This window comes from Pezoporus wallicus, unplaced genomic scaffold (genome assembly GCF_028554395.1).
Source record: "Pezoporus wallicus isolate ANWC-B61680 ecotype Strahan unplaced genomic scaffold, APGP_CSIRO_Pwel_v1 contig_14831, whole genome shotgun sequence".
Classification (NCBI taxonomy): domain Eukaryota; kingdom Metazoa; phylum Chordata; class Aves; order Psittaciformes; family Psittacidae; genus Pezoporus; species Pezoporus wallicus.
In genome coordinates, this window is record NW_026642428.1 from 241,458 (window position 1) to 263,561 (window position 22,104).

The window sequence follows — 22,104 nt, forward strand, 5'->3', positions numbered from 1 at the left end:
TGGAAACCACTTTAGAGCTGGAGCCAGACACCGAGGTGCCAGGGTCCACATTTCGTTTCTGTGCATGGGAAAGTTTGGAAGCAGATATGGCCAGAGCCTTCTCCCAGCAACATTTTTCTGCATGTCTAGTTCTCAGCCCTCAGCTGGCATGTCTGAAGACTGACACAGGCCCTGCTGTTCGTAGATATTCTTCTTTTGGTAGGAAAGAGAAACTCGTGGCCATCACAGATCGTTGCAAAAGGTGAAGCTATGGCACTTTGCAGTGCAGTCGGAGAGTTCTGGTTTTATACTTGCAGAGAATTTAAACTCCACTGTGGAAAAAGTGTCCCAGCACACTCTCTAACCCAAAACTTTGCAGGGTGTTTCACATCCATCCCATTAACAGACCTATGTGGGTGTAATGGCATCCAAGAAGCATATTGGAAAGTTGTTCGAAACTGCTTCCTTTTCAGCTGTATAATTAAACAAGCTGCTCATTAAGAAGTGGCACTAACGAAGCTTGATTTTGTTGGGATTTGTAGTCTCTGTCCCTTGCATGCTTGTCTATAATAATCCTACCTGGGATGGGTGATTTCCCATGGTCTGCCCATGCAAACAGGCATCGGAAGGCGCTGGTCACTGCCTGTGTGGGGGAACAAACCTGCCTCTTGTCCCATATTGAAGAACAGTTGCTGTGAAAGGTCTCAAGGTCTCTCTTCCTCTGTTATTGGAAACTGGGCTCAGAAGGTGTGTGAGGAGGGACCAAGAGCCTTGCAAATGGACTTGCAGGGTGATGGTTTCTTTAGCAGGTAAGGTGAAAGCTTGCTCATTCATAGCTAAGTCCAGTGGGGAAAGCTTTCCCTTGCCCCTCTATGCTAAACTGAGAGCCAGGCAAAGCCAACCTCCTCCTGCTGCCCCAGGCAGGCAGCAGACAGGTGAAGGTGCCAGTTTTATGGCAGGGACACATTCCCAGACTGAGTGCTGCGTAATTTCTCACATCCTCCGAGCCCTCTTGTCTGGGCGCCCCAAGGTTCCCATGGAAGCCAAGGGCAGTTTGTCATTGACAACACAACAAACAAGCCTTGGTCCGTGGGCTCAACGCGACAGGTTATGCTGTCACTTGAAGTAAGCAAGATGTGTGTTCAAAATTGGAACGGGAGCAGCGTTAGCATCCTAACTTCTCTTTCTGGATTCTGAAACCCATCCCTAGGTGTTACTCCCAGGACCCTGATGCTCACTTTCTTCCTCCATTTCCTTAAAACTTCTCTTTCATCACCAACTTGAGCAAATCGGTCATTTTTGCTTTGTTTTCCCATGTACAAGACCAGCAGCACTTTTCCCCCTACTTCAGAAGGGTGCTGTGGAGGTGGTTTGGTAGCAGGAGCCCATCAGGAATGTTGTGAGCAAGTGGTCCTGCACACAAGCGATCACAAGGTCTCACCTAAAGATGGAATAAAAGAGCTTTGAGTCATGAATGCTCTGCAAGTGCAGGCATTTGGAGTTTCTTTGTCAGGCAAAGTGATATTATTTTAAGGGCAGGAGAATGTTTTCCTAGGACAGGTTATGCTCCTTAAGAAACACTTCAGATATTATTACTTTACACAGATTCCTGGTTGGGGAAAAACAGAGTTTAAAACCAGCCAGAACTGTTAAAATTTATGGTATCAAAATATATTCTGTCAAAATATTTATCCCATAAACTACCATCGTTAACTGTCCCCTCATACTGCTCTTGGGAAAGCAGGGAGAGGAATCTGAGATGTCTGATGTGTAAATTCCTCCATTTAGCGCTGGTTTATTGCCTCCCATAGCAACAAAAAGTGGCTTTAGAGTTTGAATGAATATAGATCTGAAGGAATTCCTGTTGTTGAACAGTGCTTTTGTGGGCTAAAGGGGTGTTTTCTAAGTGACATATTTCCAGAGGCACCTACACACATACTTAACGTCCCAGCCCACATGCCAGCACATGTTATTAGCCTACAATTACTCTCCAGGAGTTGAGCAAGAAGATTCTGCTCTCATGTAATTGTGTGGCAGCAGAAAGGGACTTGGGGGAGCTTGTGTGAGAAAATATGAGGCTGAAATACTTATGGACCAAGCCCCTGATGCTCTTATGTTCATGAATTTGTCTTTGATGCAAAGCTGTGCAAGGTTTGTGTAAACCCCTTGATACCAGCTTCCTGCACACCTCTGTGACATCTTCTCTCTGCCTCTTTTGCTTTAATTAGAAGGTCCCAGGGATATGCCCACTCTTTACAAGCCCCCCACAGTGCAATGCTTGTCTGGCCAACCTGAATGGAGCTGAACTGATGGAGGGACAGGCACCCTCCATCCTGCATCCTGCATCCTTCGCCCTTCCGGTGGGCTGCAACAGGTCTGCAACAGAGTGACCACTGATCTCTAATTCCCACCACCATTCACTCCCCACTCCAGCATCAGCAGTGAATTCCTTGCTCTCAGATCACTCCAGGGAAAGCAAACAGTAACACAGTCTTTCATAAAAAGGAATTGTTCTGCTTCCTGGCGTTATTACTTTCTGCCTTATCACTTATCTATTAATTACCAGAGCTTTTGGATGGAAAGCAGCAGATAGAGGTGCATTACACATATGATTTAAGACACGGGGTTGCAGTGTCACCTTCTTTTATTATTTCACTGAAGTTTGGGTCTAATGTAGTGATTGTTCATGGCTGCCTTCATTTGACTGCGAATGCCTCGAAAAAAAGGCATCTAGGAGTTTATTTGTCTTGGCAAAGGCGTCCCAATGCATACAATGCATCTTTAGTTTTTGTAACAAGTTGAAAAACAGCCTGGAAAAGGGGATGTCTGGAGACACGGTGAAGTACTTCCCAGGATAAGAGCCCCCAGTGGGGAGGGGGTGTTGTGCTGGACCCTGTTTCCAACGGAGGTGCTAGAGCAGGGTCCTGGGCTGGGCTCCCAGGCCTCTGCCAACCCCAACGAGATTCCCTTAAAAAGCCATCAAATGCATACTCTCTTAACTCATAACAAGGGAGTTCTTCTCTGCCTTCTACCTTTTGTGTTATTGGGGTTCATGCGTTCCTCTGTAACTGTGAAGGCTAGAAAGTGACTTCTAAAACAGAAAGGAAGCCGAGATCCTGGTGTATTGACAAGCCTCCCAGGACCAAGGGCTTACAAAACCCATCAGCTGTGAGGAGACGTTTGTAAGAGTTGGCAATGGCAAGGTTTTTATGGCCAAAGGTTTGTGCAAGAGCAAGCCCAGATTTTCATTTGTCTGCAAATTATATGGTGTGATAAGGAAACAAAATGCAGGAAAGGTATGGGCAGCCTGAAGGTCGAGATGGGGTGAAGGCCTTGTAAAAATGTGTTCCATTAAGTAAATGGAACGATGGTCTTCATGTAATGCAGGAGGTGATTCAGCCCTTCCTATTTTCTGGCACATAAGCACATGGGGAGACTCCTTAATCTGGAGAGGGGCTTTGGCCAAGGGCCTGTAGGGACAGGATAAGGGGAATGGCTTTAACCTGCCAGAGGGGAGATTGAGATGAGACATTAGGAAGTTCTTCCCTGTGAAGGTTCTGAGTATCTCAGAAATACTTGGAGAGGAGCTTTCTGTCACAAGGCAAAGGTAGCTCCTATGAGAGACAACTCATAAATAGAGCTGATGGAAAAACACAGTGGTTGTTGCTCTGCAGGCTCCAGGCCAAGAGGTGGTGGGCCTGGCTCTCTGCTATCTTGTTTGACCATTTACACCAGTCCTGTGGGGATAAATGAAGCCACTGAGGTTTGATAGTGTGCTGCAAACATTTTGTTCTTGTTTTGCTACGTGTCAGCCCTTAAAAACACCAGTGTGCAGAGTACAGGGCGGTGGAAATACATCCTCCCAACACGGGGAGCCTTGGTTCCCAAATGGCAGCTGCTGGTGACCCTGGAGGCCATGGGAAGGAGCCTGCAGCTTGTCTGTAAGCTGTCATCAACCATAAAAGTTCCCTCTCCGTCCCACTGCTCTCCTTTATGGCGTGTGGTGGTCTGCAAGAGGTGCCTGATGCTCCACAGCACAGGAGGTTTGGAAGCCATTAGGCAAAGCATTGGGAAGAGGGGTTGGGAACTGTCAGGAGCAAACTGTTCCCTTAGGGTGGCAGTGTCCCTGCCATGACTAGGGCAAGACCCCAGTGCAAGACTGGGCAAGCGAGATGTTTGAAGGAGTCTCTTCCAGCTCTGCCTCTCTTTTATAGCACACTTATTCATCCTGTGGGCATCTCCTTCGTGCTCTGATGGCCCTGCCTAGTCCTTTACAATTAGGATAAGACTGGGGCATGCTAGAGACAAGCCTAGGGATGAGCTTTTGCTATGACAGGATGTGGAGATGGGGGCTCACCACGCCGCTGCCTGCAGTGCCTGTGCCTGCCTCTGCCTTCACACTGTGCTCCCATTGCTCCATCTCCTTCTATACCAGGAGAGAAAATCCTGAGGCTTGCTGGTGCAGGAGTCCGAGGCAGGCTCCAAAACCCAGCTCAGGAGCTCACACCAAGCCTGGCCCTGTGTCACCCAAATACAACCACCATTGGTGCCGGATCCCGCAGCCCCTTTCCAGAGCTGAGAGAGCAGGCTTGGCTGGCATGGAAGAAGGGAGCAGCACGTGGGGTTTCACTGTTCCTGACGTGCAAGGCCAAACCCTCTTTTTTATTTGCTCAAAAGCACATACAATGGTTTCCACAGACGGGGTTTGGGTGTCCTGGGGCAGCAGATGTGTCTGTCAGGAGTTAGTGATCGCCTGTTAACTCGCTGGCACCGTAACAGGAGCGGTGCCAGTGCTTTGGTGGTGAAATCTCAACCCACGTGAGCCAAGTGTCACCGACGTGAGGGAGAGGTCAGGCTCAGGAAGCCTGCAGAGCGCAGGGGCTTGAACCCAAGGACATCTTGGCCAGCCCCAAGCTGTTCAAGACCAGGTTTCAACTTGGCCGCGCTTCCGAACCGTTTCTGCTCTCAGCAATTGGTATGAGCCTGGGCTGTGAGCTAAGATTATGCCTGTGTTGTAAGAGGAACCATAAAAGATGGCAAGCATGTGTAAAACAGGGGATCCCAGAGAAGCTGTCTTGGATAACAGGAGCCTCTAGCAGGAGATAACCTGACTTTGGGGTGCATGGCTGGGGGTGCAGCATCACCTCGCCATGACCAACCCTCAGAGACAACCTGAGGACCCCCCTAAAATGTGTGGGCAGGTTCCTTTCGCAGTGGATGCAGGCTGTAAGAGGCTTCTCCTGCAACTAGGACATTTGCCCCTGTGTGCTGTGGGGTGTTGGTGTTAAGAGGAAAGCAAATCTCCCTGGAAAGCTCTGGTTGTGCACTGAGCTCCCATTTTTCTCATTAAGAGGTTCAGTGGTACCAAGGCAGCCCTTTTTGGGCTGATGTATGTTCTGAAGGGACATTTGAGCCTCGATAAGAGTGTTTCCAAAGCTATTTGTGTCCCAGGCAAAGGGCCCTGGAATGGGAGCAGACCTGTATTCTATCTCCCAGTGGGAAATGAGTAAAATTAGTTTTCTGGAGGGAAAGGGTGAGACTGGATTTAATAGCCCAACCCCCTGGGTTACAGATCAAGCCAGATGAAAGCTGGACTTCCCTGGCCAGGCTTTGTGTTCTCCTCTCCTAAACTGTTCCAAAGATGAAACAGTAAAGCAAGTTTCAAATCCAACTGAGGTGAGCAGAGATCAGACATTGGAACAACTCAGCGTGGTGCTGGGATGCAGCAAGTGAGAACTAAGTCACTGTAATATAAAATCTGGTGGAGGATTTGTCTCCTTTTTCTGTTAGCATTTCCCCTTCTCATCACAAGAGGAACTGGGAAATCAGGTGGCAGTGCAGGACACTGGTTTCTAGCTCATATTCAAAGGGAGACGCGTGCAGGGGGGACAAAGGCCTTTATATATACATGTAGGATGAGCCAACCAACCTCCAAAGGAACTTTTCTTTTCAGAAGCACTGAAAGCAATTGTGTGTTGCAGTCAGGGGGGTTTGAGCTTCTCATTCCAGCTTAGAGAGCTGAGTCATGTGAAGGCTGCAAATCTGATTCTCCTTCTGTGACCAGACTTCAAGGCTTCAGTAGCGGGCAGGATTTGGCCTTATCCAGACGTCCCAAATACATCTGCTTGTCTCAAGGGAAATCTCATTTGGCTTTTTTTTTTTTTTTGAGATTTGGCCACCATTAATGATGCCTGCAATTAATGGCATAATGTAGGCTCCAAGAGCTGATGAACTTGAGTCTGCTGCAGAGTCAGAGCTTGGCTTTGAGATGCCATCCTTATGGCAGATGTTTTACTGGGCTTTTTATTTAGGACAAGTCCTAATGGGCATTTGGCTCAAGAAAGAGCTAATGGTTACACAGGTATTTAAACACAACCCGAGTGATTATAGGTTGGCAATGTGTGTTAAAACTATAGACTTCTGTAAAATGGAAATGAAATATAATCACGCAGCCAAACCACCACAGAGAGAAGCAGTGAAACATCAAGCTACCAGAAAGCTGGTAGCAGTTCTTTTATGTCCTGTTATTAACTCTGGTTTGTTACTTTAAAAAGCTGCCTCTTACTGGATTTTCCTAGTGTGATCTTACAAAGCATGGCCCTCCTTCTCCTCTTGGAAAAGCAGGAAAGCATATTAAGAGCACTGATAAAAGGTAAACAAACCAGGAGACACAAAGTTTCTTGATATGCTCTAATTGAGCTAGTTTCCTTACTTCGGCTTTGAAAAGGAACAGCCATAAGGCATTCTTGAGAGAGCCAAGTGAACTGCTGTTATCTCAAAAAGGTCTCCTTAATGTCTCGCTCGTGGGGGCTCCAAGTCTGCTCCGGCCATTGCCTGGAAGTCTAAGAAAAGAAGTCTACTGGCCTCTGTGATAAAGCTCCCATTTTTAGGCCTTGGGAAGGATGGGGTTGTTGACAGTTCATTCCTGTGAAAATTCAGTGCGGTCCACTCTCCTGATTGTAAATGGAAGGAATATATGGCAGCACTAATGCAAAAGGTATGTGATTAGATAGTCCCGTCTGCTATCTGCCCCAGCTTTCTGCTGATAGGCAGCTCTTGCTGGTGCTAACTGGGAGCCATCAGAGTTGCCAGACTGACGCCAGGCCCTTCATCAACTGCCTCTCAGATAAGGGGAGAAGGCTGCAATCTTCACGTAACACAATGTTTCCCCAGTGGGTGAACTTGAGTATTCCTGGCTGCATCTTTCACAGACATCTTGTGGAGCCAGTGAAGGGATAATATATAGTTTCATACTGTAAAGAGTCCAAAAGTTCAGTGTAAGAGATCCTGTCACAGTCACACGCACCTCACTGTTGTCTGCCCAGGCTTTAACCTTCTCTTGAAGAATACTAGATACAATGCCAGCAGAAGACATCTCTCCTTGGATGGTGCCGGTGCTGCGGGCTCTGGGCTGCCCCGCATTCCTCAGCTGCAGCAATAACTCACCTCAGACCCTGTGCTCGTGGTAGAGGCAGAAGTAGAAATAAAAGGTAAAGGACCCACTTAGGCTCCATCTGGTTGCTTCCAGAAATCGCTGACATGGTCCCCATCAGCAGACTGGTGTTGGCTTTACCCTTGCAGGAAGGCAGCCTCCAGTCACTACTGATCTGAGCCCTGAAAGGCCTCTGTAGGGCAGAGTGAAGATGGCTTCAGCACCTATGTGATGGAGCCTTGAGGCTGAATGTTGCTCCAGTTTGTTCTCTGACCTTGAGTATCAGTGTATGGCTGGAGTGGAGCAGTTTCTTGCTTCCCTGAGACTTTGTGTAGTGGTGGTAGGGTTTGGTCCACAAAGCTATTGTGCAGTCTCTGCCCTTCACCTGGGGCGCAGAGCAAGGGGAGGTAGATGCTGCTGGTGTCTCTGCAGACTGCCAGGGATCTAGGTAGGCACAGCAAAGTTTCTGCCACCATTCACTTCACTGTGTGCAGCCAGCTCCAGTGAAAAATCCTTCTGAAGGCTTTTCCATGTGGCCTTAGGACTTAGCACATGAAGACCTTCATAAAACCTGTAAACCCTCCACAATGACACGTATTGCAGTTAGGATCTCAGGTGTACTAGTTCCAGTTAGTCCAGAGAATGGTCTGAAGGCACCTATATGTTACATGATCTAATGCCAGCTGTTTCTAGGAATGTGCTGGAAGCACCAGGTAGACCTGAAAGCTACACAGACAATTGCATTTCCCCCTTAAGCCTTATCTTTTTCCACACCCTAGAAAAATCTTAGAGCTTATTCATTCATTAAAACAGGAGGGAACTTTCCTCTACTCTTTTCCCTGTGACTCATGCACACTGTCGGAGCTGCCATCAGAGGCGTGACCAGAGCATGTACGTTGACCCAAGTTTTCTCTGGTCTCTGCAGCTTGGATGCCCTGAACGGTGTTTCCATGGCAGAGTGGATTTCCACGCTGGCCCTGTGCGTGCCAAGCTTGCAGCCAGTCCTGGGGCTAGAATATGAGTTACTTAGGTTTAAAGCAAGCATGTGCTTATACCCTTTGGTACAAATCATCTCTCGACCAGAAGGCAACCATCCCCATGGCCTAACGTGGTGTGACACAGCCGGGCAGCTCACGAGGGATGGTGAGCAGTGGTGTGCTTGAGCAGAGCTATGTGTGGGCTCGTGTTAGTCATTGTTTGCAAGCAGTTGAGTGATAGCCAGGGCTGATATAAGTGTCTGCAGAGCCTTGAAGATTCATAACAGTCGGCACGGAAGAGCCTCCTACTGAAAATCCTTAACCTTAAATCCTGAAATCCAGGAGTCAGGCCTTTACTGGCAGCTCTGTGCTGCAGGCACCTGGGCAAGGCTGTGAGTGGTTCCCCTTGTTCAGCTGGAGGTCCTGGTACAATACAGCCTATCACTGGAAGCTCAGGCCATCATGTAGTCACAGGTTACACGCAGTAGGTATGAAACACAGTTTAACTGAACTGATATGCAAACAGAAGGCAAAAAGAGGGGTGACATTTGCAGCAACCATTGCACTCGGTATGTAACACACTTCATCTCGCTGCACTGCATTTCTGTGGAGCTCCTTTTGTTCTTCTCTTGCTATGTGCTTTTCCTCCTCTGCCTCTCTTTAAAACTCTGGTGCTTGTTTTTATTGTATTTTCCATGGAGTAACCGTACACCAGTGATCCTGCAGCGCGATAACTGTGAGATTTCACATGAAGTTTGTTTCTCATTTCTTTTAGCTTGCAAATTGAACCAGCTCTGTGAAACTGGAGATCAGCTTGAGCCATTCCTTAAAACATACAACTCAGGTGCAGTGCATTGCTTAATATGAAACAGAAAAGAGCATCATCTGTGGGGACTGATGGGTGGCACTACCTCTAACATCCAGTGCATGGCTGTCAGGTGTGGGGCATCATCTCCTCCAGCTAGAGGAGAGGAACCAAAAGAGTGCCCAGAAGGGAAGAAGAAATGCAAATGCACTTCCCAAGGAACAGACAAGGGGTGATGGGCACAGGTTACTCCTGGGGAGATTCTGAGTGGACACAAGAGGAAAGTTCCACAATGAGAACTACCAGCCACTGGAATAATCTCCTCAGGGAAATGGTGGGCTCCCCAGCATTGGACATTTTTGAGATTTGTCTGGACACGGTGCTGGGACATCAAGTCTAGGTCATGCTTTGCCTAGAAAGGTTGGACCAGATGATCTTTGAGGTCCCTTCCAAGCTGGGATTCTAGGATCCTTGCATGCCTGCTGGGAGCCTGTGCTTCTGCGTGTGTTAGGCCAGGTTTTAGAAGCAACTTCAGAATTTCAGCTCTTCATTTTCACACCTGCATGAAACAGGGCAACACACCCTTATCAGAGAAAGCTGTCTCATCAGATGTTACAACCACCTCTGTGTTACGGACATCCTCCTGTCTGATGCTGATGCTGTGGAGTGTGGGCCATTCATTTCTGGGAGTAAATTTGAAAGCCAAGTTTAAACATGCAGACCACTGTTTATTTCAGTGAATCATGCATGCTTAGGACCTGATCCTGCTAACTCCAGAACATCTCCTGGGAGATCTTGAGAGCTCTCACTGATAATGCAATTATCCTCATTGGAAGACTAATGCGGCATCTCTTTTACTTAGAGAACTGCAGGAGAGGGCTCAGTGGTTTGGGTTCTGCTGATGAAAACCCATTAGGGGCTAGCTCACCCCTTTAATTGCCCAAGTAGCATCTTGCAACGTGCATAGATGTGTACAAACAAGTGCTTACATGAGCAATGGATGCAGCTGAACACATACGTAGGTGCGGAGCCATAGGTTGTTTCTGCTTGTTTGTTGCTTATCTCATAGGAAGAGTTGAAGGAGCTGACTTCAAGACCATCCCCATTTGCAGCAGCAGAACCCATCCGTGTGGGACATGATCACAGTTTTCCATTTTCTCCTATCCCGTTGCCTGTTTCCAACCTGGTGGAAAGCTCAGAGAAACCTGGTGGAAAGCTCAGTGGCAGCACTTCCAGGGATTTCTATGGGTTTGAATCCAGCCCTGATTTACTGCAAATAATTCATCACCTTTCTCTTTGTGTTCAGCCAGAGCAGATCTTGGTGCTAACCACTGGCAAGATCTGCTAAACCCAGCGTGAGCCAGTGGGTCCCTTTATGAAGTGAATGAAGTGCATACCCATATTCAGGAGGTTTTATCTCTTTCTTTCACTGTTAGTTGCTTGGCAACCAGGATAATATTATTGCACACACACACGTTTTATTAGGTATCACCTGCAGTTAGAATTTATTTATCATTTTCATGTAGCAGACTCAAATCCTGCCATTTTCAATGCTGCACTGGTTGCCATGTGGAACCGCTGCCAAAAAGGAGGCAGTTCACAGCGTTAAAGGAATGAGTCACATTCTTACACACTCGACAGGATTAGACATTTCACTCCTTAATGCTTAAATGGAAGGTCATTAAAACAGCCCTGTGGTTTGGGGAGGATAGCAATTCCATAATATGCTTATTTTGGTGGCAAGTGAAAAGCTTGGTTTGGTTCTAAATGGGTTTGCTCCATACCATGGCAGAGCAGCACTGTCTCTGTTTTGCATCTGAGGGTGCAGTCAGTCTTTGCTCTCTCTGTTCTTGCTTCATTGTGGCTAGCCATGTCTCAGAAAAGCAGGGACTTCACTGCAGAGACTATGGCCCTGGCAGGGTCCTCCTGGAGCTCAGAAACTGGCAGTGCCACAGGCAGGTACATGAAAGCCCCTGCTCCAAGATCTGGTAACAAAGAAAGTGCAGCCTCCAATTCAAGCTCTTTCTGACACCCTATTTCCATCCTGCTGTCTGAGCTGCTAGTTTGGTCTTTGCCCAGCAGCAGCACTCAGAGGCAATGTTCACGGAGCCCCTGATGTGTGGTACAGCTGAGCCTGCCATGCTGCTGCTAAATTAGATGGTGACTGACCCATGGCTTTACACATCCCTGCCCTGGTTGTGGGGAACATGCCCCATAGGCACACATCCACTGAGAACAAATACATCAGCTTTTGTTTAGGGACCAGGTTAAAACATAGGAAGTGATATATATTGGAAAAGGCCATGTAAAGTATCATCTCCCAGACTCACAAATTGAGCCTGGAGCAAGGCTTGGGAGGAGGCTGGAGCTGCAGTGATGGGGCTGCTTGACCCCCACGTGGAAACCACGTGCTGGAAGCAGCAGCCACTCAGGTCTGGTGCTGTTCCAGGGTACAAAGCATCCGCAGCAGTTTGAGGAAAAGCACCGTGCAAATCGTTTTCACAGCTAAACATCCCCATAGGTCTGAAATGTGTCAGTCTGTGTCTCTATTCTGGCCACCGGCTGCTGCTTCAGCCTGCTGCAGCTATGAGCAATTCATAAACCCAAATGCCTTGTTCCTTCTCATGGAGTGGTTGAAGCCGAGGGAGAGATGATGAAACGTGTTTCTCTTTAATATGCCTGGATTAGGCATGTTTCATTGCTCACTGGGAAGAAACTTCAACAGGATAAATGATGTTAACAGCAAGTAATCTGATGGTGCCAAAGCAAGTTCCTACAGATCAGTCACATGAAGCTGGTGGAAGAGGCAAAGCTTTGCCTTGCTCTGCGGTGAGCACGGGGGACGCTTTCCCACTCCATCAGCTGAAGTACATGAACGATATGTACCATTATCAGGTGCAGGTACTAGCCTTGATCCGTGGGCAACCCACAGTTTCATTTAATAGGGAAGAGAACAGAGGTGACCTACCACAGTGTCAGCTGGGGGAGGAGGGGGGGGTGTTAATGCTAAGGAAAGGCAGTTACTATATCCAATGAAGCTGCTGTGCTTTCTTGGTGGTGGAGGTGCTAGAAGAAAGTGAAACCTGTCATTATCTGGGGATTTTGAGTGAAAGACGTGTTGTTTTAAAAACTGCTCATTTTTAGGCTCAGCTCTGTCCTGGGAGGGGGCAGGTGCTGTTTTAGGGTTTGAGTGCTTGGGGTTGAGCACTTGGCTTGTGCCGTTTGTTGTTTCACCAAGACGTCTATTAATACTGTATGGGAATCATTTGGGATGACCATGGACATCCTTGGTCATATCAGAGGTGGCCCTCAGAGTCTGATCCTGTGCCTGGAGTAAGATTTAAAGGTGAGTGGGCAGCACAGCGTAAACAACTGTGCTTTCATAGAATCATAGAATCATAGAATGGTTAGGGTTGGAAAGGACCTTTAGATCATCTAGTTCATCCATGTCGGTTGCTTGAATTTGGACCTTAGACTCCCAAACTGAGCTGGTTTTCTCTTTAAAACCTGAAGCTTATGTTCTGCAGAATGTGATGAGGCCAGCAGAGAAAATGTTGATACCAAAAGACTCTCTCAACCTCCAGCTGAGTCTCCTGACTTCCAGATCTGTGCCTTAACCACAGGGCCACCTCTTACCCCCTTTGCTATGGCCATTTCTTTGTAGACGAAAAGTGAGTTGATGAAAGCCACCAGACAGCATCCAACGTGGAGGAAGCATCTGCTGTGCATAAGGACTTCCACTCCACCATGGCAGACCGGGCTGTGGTGTTAAACAGCTCCTCCGTGCCACTGTAGAAGTAGTGGCGTTTCAGTGGTGGATAATCACTACATGGGCTTTGGAAGGCTCTCAGGGATGAAAAGGCTCTATGCAATCGTAGACCTTTTTCCCCCTCTAAGGCCAGCATTTAGCTTGGGCTATTCAAAGCAGTTCAGTTTATTAATAGTCTGTTTCTGGAGCCGAAGTGGCTCCATGGAGGGGAGTTATTCCATGCAAAACAAAACAGGAAAAGCAAACAATGCCCAGCTCCTCTGTTCTGAGGGACTCTCAGAAAGCAGCATTGTTCCACCTTCTCACATGCAGCAGAGGAGCCCCAGGACAGAGCAGCCATTGCAGGAGTGTGATGTGGTCCAGCACAGAGACACTCTGCAGCAGGAGGGACATAGAGCATTCAGGAATGAAATGTGACTGCCTCTGTTGAAAGTGAGCCTGCTCCTGGCCAAGTCACTGGCTTAAGTGTTCAGCAAGAGAATCAAAGCAGGGAACTTCACAGGCAGCAGCACAGTCTGTAACTTGATGGGATCCAAATGCTTGTCCCCTTAGAAAGCAGCAGGCTCCATGAATTCCCATCATTGCTCATGAGGTGTACGCTGGATGATCCACGAAAGCGCAGCTTTTAAGTGTCCCTTAAGCCTGAGGGTTTGTGTGGCTCCCCAGTTTGGGAACCAGTTCACTCTTTTGAGTGGGGAGGATGATGATGATGTGTCTTCTTGGAACTGATGTTATGGTTTTCTGATTATGCCTTCCAAGTCTTCTTCCCATCCCAGCTAATCATGGAATCATGGAACAATTTGGGTGGAAGGGACCTTAAAGCTCATCCAGTTCCAACCCCCTGCCATGGGCATGTACACCTTCCATTAGACCAGGTTGCTCCAAGGTTGCTCCAAGTCCAGCCTGGCCTTGAGCACTCCCAGGCATGGGGCTAATAAAGCTGTGTGGGCTAAAAGGACCTGGAGAGAGAAAGCAGCTTTGCTCCAGCTCTCCATGGAAAGCAACCTGGTGTTGTGAAACACTGCAGACAGTTGTTCATTAGAAGGCTCAAGTGTGGAACTCTTCCCATGGCAGAGAGCTCTCCCTGGAAATGTTCATCATCACACAAAAACCCAGCATCATCCGGCTCCTGCCTTTCTCCTCCTCTGGCTAAATATAAAATATCCTTCACATGCCTCATTCCACTGGGATTCTGCAGTGGTTTGAGCACTACTGGCTTTTTTCACTCCATATTTCAACATATACCCCTTATGACAGACAGCAATGTGCCTTTCATCAGGTTTAGCTCTCGGGTTAATTTTGCCTACAGAGGAAGAATAAGCTGTAAACATCCCTGCGAGAGGGGCACTGAAGCCTGAGATGAGTTTGGGGAGTTACAGGATTACAAAATGGCATGAATTTTAGTGACAGTGCAAGGTATCAACTTAATGACAACGTCAAGTTCCAGCAGTTCCAGTAAGGAAGTTTTATAACAACATTAAATCTGGGATAAAAAAGGATTATTGGCAGGCGTGAAGGTTTGGGGAAAAGGTTTGTTCTAGTTCTGAATACAACAAATGGCTGACAGCTTTTCTGGGAAGCGAGGATTTGAACAAGAATGTTGGTTTGGTTGAAGGCACGGTTGGGTTTGCTCTCAAAACCCTGCAGCATTTTAAAAACACACCAAAATGTCACTTAGAAACGGCGATGATTTCAACACAAGTGTCAAAGTGCTTCATTTTGAAGCGCACTGAATTTTCTTCTCATAGAAATCCAGCATCCACCTCATGAGGAAGTGACCATCCTTGGGCTGGGGCATGTCTCACACAGCTAATTTTGAATCTTTAACTGAAAATCACTCATCTGGGTGGAGGAGCACATAACCCATCAGGAGGGCGAGCTGGCGCTGGGCACCAGGTAGGCTGCAAGGCAAATGAACTCATTATACCACAGGCTCGACAACTTCTTTTGCTCCCTTTGAACACCACAGAATTCCTACTTGTTAGTCACTATTTATACAGTTGCACACGGATTCTTTCTTAAGCATTCACATATTTTATGATGTTAGGAAAGACTTTTAAGATGCAAAAACCCTGATGTTTTTAATGAGTTTAACAATAAACAGGCAGCGACTGAAGCGTGCGCAGTCCTCAGGTCAAACCCATGCTGAATTTCCACTGGCCTCAGCACAGGGTAGCTTCAAACCCACACTTTCACTTCCAAATCATGCTGAGCTGGTGAAAACAGAGTTTTTGACTGATGCTTCACACATAAATAAAGAATTTGGGAGTGCTGGGGGTCACTTGGAGCTTGCTCACAGCTCATCAGCGTGTGCTGGGCGCTGCTTTGGTTTTGATGCAGAGGAACACTTTGGTTTGATGTGTCCTGCTGGCATCCAGCGCGGTGTGATGCGGAACTGGCAGCAGAGAACTTTCTTTACATGCCTTTATGTTGAACTGGGGCAGCTTAATTGTTACTCAATGAAAGCACAAATCTGCAGCAGAGCCATCGCACCCACTCCAGGGAGAGGAGCTCAGATTAAAGAGCTGGCAGGGAAAGACCCTTACCCAAGGGCAGGAAGATCATTCAGAAATAGTCATAAAACACAAGATGAATCTTTAAATATTTATTAAAAACAACGTTTGAATGTTAATTCCCCCTCACACATCACCCGTGAAAGAGATTCTAGGGATGAGGAAATGAAACCACAAAGCCAGTAAGTGATTTGCCTGAGGCCTCAGCCGTAAATCAGGCTCTGAACTTGAGATTAGCTCTTTCTGCTCCCTCCATCCCCCTCTCTGTGATAAGGCAAAGGGCTGAACTTGTGCCCGCATTCCCCGGAATGCCATGCAGGATTGATGCTCATCGAGGGTTCAGACTGTGGCTCTGCAGTGAGATGGACCCTGCAGCTTCATGGGGAGCACTGGGGAGCAGCTGTGATCACGTTCCTTCTCCTGAATGCTGTCACTCTGAGATGAAACTTGTCTTCTCCAGCCTTGAGCGTTTTCACAGCCTTATCAATGAAAACACACCCAAATTTAATTAGGTCGGTTATTCTGTGTAATTATCAAAGACCCCTAGGATGGTTTGGGTTCAAAGGGATCTTAAAGCTCATCTAGTTCCAACCCCATGCCATGGGCAGGGACACCTTCCACTAGACCAGGTTGCTCCAAGCCCCATCCAACCTTGCCTTGAAATTAGTGGGGAAAAGTGATTGGTATTGCCAGTTTTGAGCTGAAAAAGAGTTTTTAAGTCTTTCTGATTTCACCCAACTCTTTGGTGATTTCTCCCTTGGGTGGCCCAAGTCCTACATGGGCAACCATGAGGCCACCAACAGATCAAGAGCCACGCTCTTCTCATGGAGACAGACACAACTATCTCAATTCCCTTTTGCAAGTTGGTGGAGCCTCACATGGCCCCGGTGAGCATCCATGAGCATGGATTTGGATACCCAAATCCACCTGGGTGTCCAGGCTGGGCGACCATCCCTGCACAGTGCCGTGCCACGCAGCACAGATGTGCCTGCAGAGCCTCATGCTAGACACGCTTCCTCCTGGGGGCTTCTCGAGATAATTCCCTTGCGTATTAAAAGTTGTTTATCCTGTGCTTTAAAGCAGGATGCTTCCCTTATCTGCAAGCAGAGCAAATTCCCCCCAGTGCCTCCGTGCCGTCATTCCTGGCCTGCTCCTGACTCCTGAGCTCGCACAGTGCTCGTGGTGGCTCTGCGTTATCTCCTGTCTGCAGCGTAGACAGACCCTGCCTGGAGCAGCCTCCAGGCTCTGCAATACCAAGACCAATGTCTTCAAAGCCTGAAAATTGCTCTGTAATTTGAATCTTTAACAACACATGGAAAAATCTTCAGGAACTGGCCTGTATCATGTCTCCGAATGGCTTCATAAATACAACACTGAGGAATTTGGATACTCTCGTCTGTGTCCATGATGGATGTTTGCATTCTAAGACAGAAATGCATTTGCTGCTTTTCCTTACCTCTGCAAAGCAGCTCAAATCCACTGTGCAGCTCCTTTTCCTGCCCCTTCCTTACCTTTAACCCCTGTCCCATGTCACTGGTGATTGCACCCAAACCAAAGGGCTGGGTTAGTCCCTGTCACTAGTTTCTGAGTCATTGGGCTCCGGTGGCTCCTCCTGGGCCACCATGAGGAGGAGGCTGTTAATCCCCCATTCCTATCAGTCTGAGACAGAGAAAAGCCACATGCAGAAAGTTCAGATACGAAAAAAGAAGCTTGATGGAATGTATTTATCTGAAAACAATAGAGTCTGGATGGAAAATCAGTGTTTTACACCAATCATGTGGTTGTTGTTAATGTTTTCCAAAACACCCAGAGGTACCTTGTGTGTTAATAAGAGCAGCCTGTACTATTTCGCTTAAAAAGCAAAATGTGCATCTCTGCACCTAAAACTGCTCTTGTATTTCAGCCTTGTATTGAGGCCCAGATGGCTGCCAGAGGAATTTCCCATTCCCCCAGATCTGCAGTCACGGGGCTTGATTTCAGCCCAAGATGCAGCAGCAAATATTTATGGTTGCGTTTCAATGCTTCTTTTCCATTCCCTTCCTTAAAGCAGGAGAATGTCCTGAAGTGTGGATTGAGTCTGAACTGTGGCCCTTGCAACCCTCCTCTGCTTTCAGCTGCCCTGCATGGGCTGAGGTGCCATCCCTGGAGCCAGGTGCAGTGCCGGTGGTACAGCGGTGGGACGATGCTGGATGCTCCCAGGCAGTGCAGGGTGGTACCATGGGCTCCAGCCAGGTTTAACCAGGCAAAGGAGCAAACCCAGAAGAGAGCTGCTGCTGCAAGGAGGAATTGTTTAAAGCTGCTCCAGCAGCAAAGGCCAAGCTGGAGGGTTCATTTCCTCGGCCGTAGCGCTGCTGCAGCCCCAGAATCCCAAGATCCGCTGATAGCAATTGAGCAAGGATTTCCATTTTTGGTGCGAGCTCAGACTTAAAATAGACAGTCTTGAGCGAGGAAGAAACTCTGTTGACAGAACATAGGGAACATTCCTCAAGTGTACTTTTGCAAAGGACTATCTCTGTCTTTAATCTCCTCGCCGTTTCCTGCAGGTCTCCCGGGCCCAGCTTCCCTCTCATTGTTAGTGGCGCTTTTGGAAATGACCTCAGGCAGTTTGCAGTGACTGGCGACCCACGGTCAGAATGACTAACCCAGTCTGTCTCCATCCCTTGGACATGTCCCATTGACTAAATAAATGACAGGCACTGACATGTGAATAGAAACAAAAACAGCCTGACAAGTGAAATCTTAACTCTTTGGAGCAAAGAGTCTGGATGCCCCTTCAGCCTGACAGCAAAGCGGAGAGCAATCACTGCAAACAGTGATGGCAAAAGTGCATCGAGCCTCCGCAGCTGCTCAGGACACATGCAGATGGGGCAGACAAACACCTCTAATATTACTTTTAATTGTTGAAAATTGTTTTCTGAAGCTTTTTATCTCAGCACATCTTTAATTAAAAGTGTGGCTGTGTGTTTACGTGGCCCTCCTGTGTCTGGGTTCAGCATGAGTAATTCCATTGAATGCTATAAGCAAGGGTTAATGATGAGAAAGCCTGTCACAGGATCTTGGACTTATACTGTACATCGTCAGCTCTATAACTCGACATAGGTGGGCTTATATCTGCTTCCAGCCTACTGCACAGAAACACCCATGGGACAGATGATCCTGGTTCCCCCAGGCCTTCATGGAACCTGCCAGCATCCACTGATGTCAGCTTTAGGAGGGATATAAGGGGGGTGTAAGCTCAAAGGCAGATGTATGTATTTCTAGGTCTCCTATAGGCCACCAGCACTGGGTGCTGTCATGCTTCAAGGCCTCAATTCCTCCTCTGAATCCCCGCTAACACATTTTGCTGAGCTCTCTCCAGCCCCAACCCCAGCTAAGCGACACCAGTCTGAGAACATGCCACGCCATCCCAGCGTGATATGGTTTTTGTAGGGCCCAGACAAGCTGCCTTTGCAATCTAACAATAGTTTTACCAAGAAGAATAGAATTGCTGTTAATAAGCTACATTTGTGGATTTTTTTGGTTGGAAAAGTAGGAAAGTATTCTCTTTAATATAATCAAAATCTATTTGCAATGCTGTAATGACAATAATTAATAATGCTGCTTAGCAGTTATTAGCACTCGGTGCATTGTTAGGATGTCTGCATTAGCTAAGGTTTAATAATGAGGTTCATATAAATCCAAAAGAAGAAAATAATGATATGGGGAGTGGTTGTGGAGCTGTGGTCTGATGGCTTCTTGCTTTAATGTAAGTAACAAATAATTCCCTCTGGCTCTCAGCATTTGTGGATAAGGCCATAAAAAAGGAAGGGAAAAAAAAGGAAGGAGGAAACCTCAGCTAATAAAAATGCCACCCCTGCTTTACGACTCGGGGAGGAACGTTTGTTGTTTGGCTAATGGTGAGATTAATAACTTGTGTTGGGGTGGTTGATGTCATTCTCTTGTCCTGTGTGTCGAGCATTTGCCTTGAGAGTATGGGGACTGTACTGGCAGCATGCTGTTCCTCAGTACAAGGCATGGGTGAGCCAGGGGGTCTTTGGCACAAATGGTGACCAGTGCCATAGCATGGGGATGTGGAAGCAGGAGCAGGCTGCAGCCCTCAGTTGGAGGTGGCTTCGGGAGGTGTTGGCAGCTCTGTCAGCTGAGACAAAAATGATGTCCTAACTTGGGGATTATTCTTTTTAATGCAACACAATTTGATAGAATCATGGAACAGTTTGGATTGGAAGGGACCTTAAAGCTCATCCAGTTCCAACCACCTTCCACTAGAGCAGCTTGCTCCCAAGCCCCTGTGTCCAACCTGGCCTTGAACACTGCCAGGGATGGGGCAGCCACAGCTTCTCTGGGCACCCTGTGCCAGCGCCTCAGCATCCCCGCAGGGAAGAGCTTCTGCCTAAGAGCTCATCTCAGTCTCCCCTTTGGCAGGTTAAAGCCATCACCCTTTTGCCTTTTTGGTCTCAGTTCATCCACAGCTGATGATCGTGCATTAATCATCATTTACTCAGTAGCCAAAAAAAAGAGGCTGAGAGGTAAAAAACACTCACTTCATGTAAAATGTCATTTGTTATCAGGTATCTGCTCCAGTCAGTGCTCCATCCTCTTGTTCTCATCCCACATTGTGCCTGGATAGCCTGACGGGCCATAGGAAGCCTTCTGCTGTTTCCAGACATCGGGACAGTTTTGCATCCCTGTGCCAGGTCAGTTGTAGCACGGGCTGGACTTCGGGTAGAGTGGGTAAGAGCCAGCATGCGGGGTCAGGCTGTGGAGTCAGGCATGGTCCCAGGTAATCATCTGTGTAAGAAGGTAAACAAGAGGTCAGATTTTGGCTGCGACCTATCCAGGGAAGGTGATCAGGGCTACCCCACTTACACCCTCCGAGGGCTTGGCTGCTAGAGACGCCTGGCACCAAAATAGCAGTGAGACGGTTTAGTGCTGAACTATGGAAAACCCCAGTTGTGGCTCCAAAAGGACGTCTGGGGTCTGCAGGGGAGACCTGCACCTCCAGGGCTGCCTGACTCAGCATTTCATCCACAGGTCTGTGCCCATGCACTGGTGGCTGGGGTGGCTGCCCAGCAGGGAGACATCCTGCTGGCACCCAGGCTGCCTTAGGGAAGAAGCTGCTGCTTCTGATCATCTCTGAGATGTTGGAGCCAGCAGTTTCCTGGACAGAGATGTCTTCTCAGCACTGTTTAAGGTACAGCAGGACCGACCCTGCAGGGTGCCTGCTCAGAGAGGAGTTTCTCATTCCATGGTGTGGCAATGGGATGGAGAACATCCCCTGGAGACCTGAGTGGCTTCCAGCCACCACCTCCTTTCTCAGCAAAGCCTGCTCCATGTGCTGGGTGTCTAAGAAGCAACTGTGCTACTGCTGGGTCAAACTGCATACTTCTGTATCCTATTTAAGGATGATTTGCTCTCAGTAACACCCAGCAGTGCCAATGACTTTAGGGTCAGCTCCTTTCCTCCTTAATCCTGCTTTCTATTTTCATGTTCTTCTGCATGAGCAAGCCCTGGAGATCCTACAGCCAGCTGCCAGCAGAGATACTCAAAAACACAGTTTTGGAGCAAAAAGAGATGTCGTTTTGGTACTTTAGAAGTGATTGCCTCTGGCTACCTTCAGTCCAGGCTCAGACCAGAGAAGACAGTATTCTCTTTCTCCCATAATGATTTTCATATCCCCATTTTGAGGTTGCAAGCAGTTGGGGGAAGCTGGTGTCCTGGGACCAGCTTTTGAAGCTGCTTTCAGCCTTGCTGCTTTCAGCCTCTCCAGCCAATGACTCAGTCACTATTTCTATTCTCTTCCCACTTCTGTTCCTGCTTCTCTGAAGTTTTGGTCAGTGGCAGCAGCTTTTGCTAATGTTTTGTGGCTGCTTCTCTCCGCGTTATTATTGGAGATGCCTATGAAATAACAGAGCTGCTCTTTAAGACACTGCTGCACCACTGCAGAAAATATTTACCAAAGCTGTGGTAAGCAGCTCTTTACTGGAGTGACTGGCGTCTGCTCTGAAGCGCACCAGACGCCAGTCACTTCAGCAAAAAGCTGCTGCAACAGAACAAATTGCCCAGGGCAGCAGATCTTGGGAAAGGAGGAAAGCCAGCAGCCCCGTCTGTCTGCCTTTGTGTTTTCTAAGGCAGAAAAATTATCTTTTTACAAGCCTGCCCTAGTTGGCTCTGACCAGCTCTTCCCAGAAAATACCATCATAAATAGAAGAGCAAACTATTGCATAAACGGACAGGTTGCCATTTATATCTGACCTTTCTCAGCTCTTCTTTGATGGCTTCGTCAACCGATGCTTCCTTCTCGTCCAGCCCCACCGTGCTTTTAGCTCCTGCTTCTAGGAGAGCACCACTGGGCACCACAAACCTCAATTAAAATCCATTTTGGACATAGGTGTAGGCTCCCTCAGCTCTCTGGCCCAGCTCCAAATAGAGTAATCCTTTTCTTAATCCTGCCCTCCCAGGGAACTTCCAGGTTTGTGTTTGCAAATTGTATGGGTAAATATGGATAGGGGGAGATGGATTTACTTTTAAAGACTCTGGGCTTGGCATATTACACACCGTTTGTTGCTAGACCAGCCTGGTGGCAGCACCACACTGGTATCCTTCCACAGATAGACCCTTTCCAGCTCCAA

At 47.8% G+C, this 22,104-nt stretch overlaps 1 long non-coding RNA gene across 2 annotated transcripts in view; it reads left to right on the forward strand.

The window, feature by feature from the left end:
- LOC130610529 (uncharacterized) overlaps positions 1–22,104 on the forward strand; it is a 168,709-nt gene that overhangs the window by 145,992 nt on the left and 613 nt on the right. For both annotated transcript variants that reach the window (XR_008975065.1, XR_008975066.1), the window contains exons 6-7: positions 20,044–20,169; positions 20,507–20,666. This is a non-coding gene — a long non-coding RNA (uncharacterized LOC130610529). The remainder of the gene's footprint in view (positions 1–20,043; positions 20,170–20,506; positions 20,667–22,104) is intronic.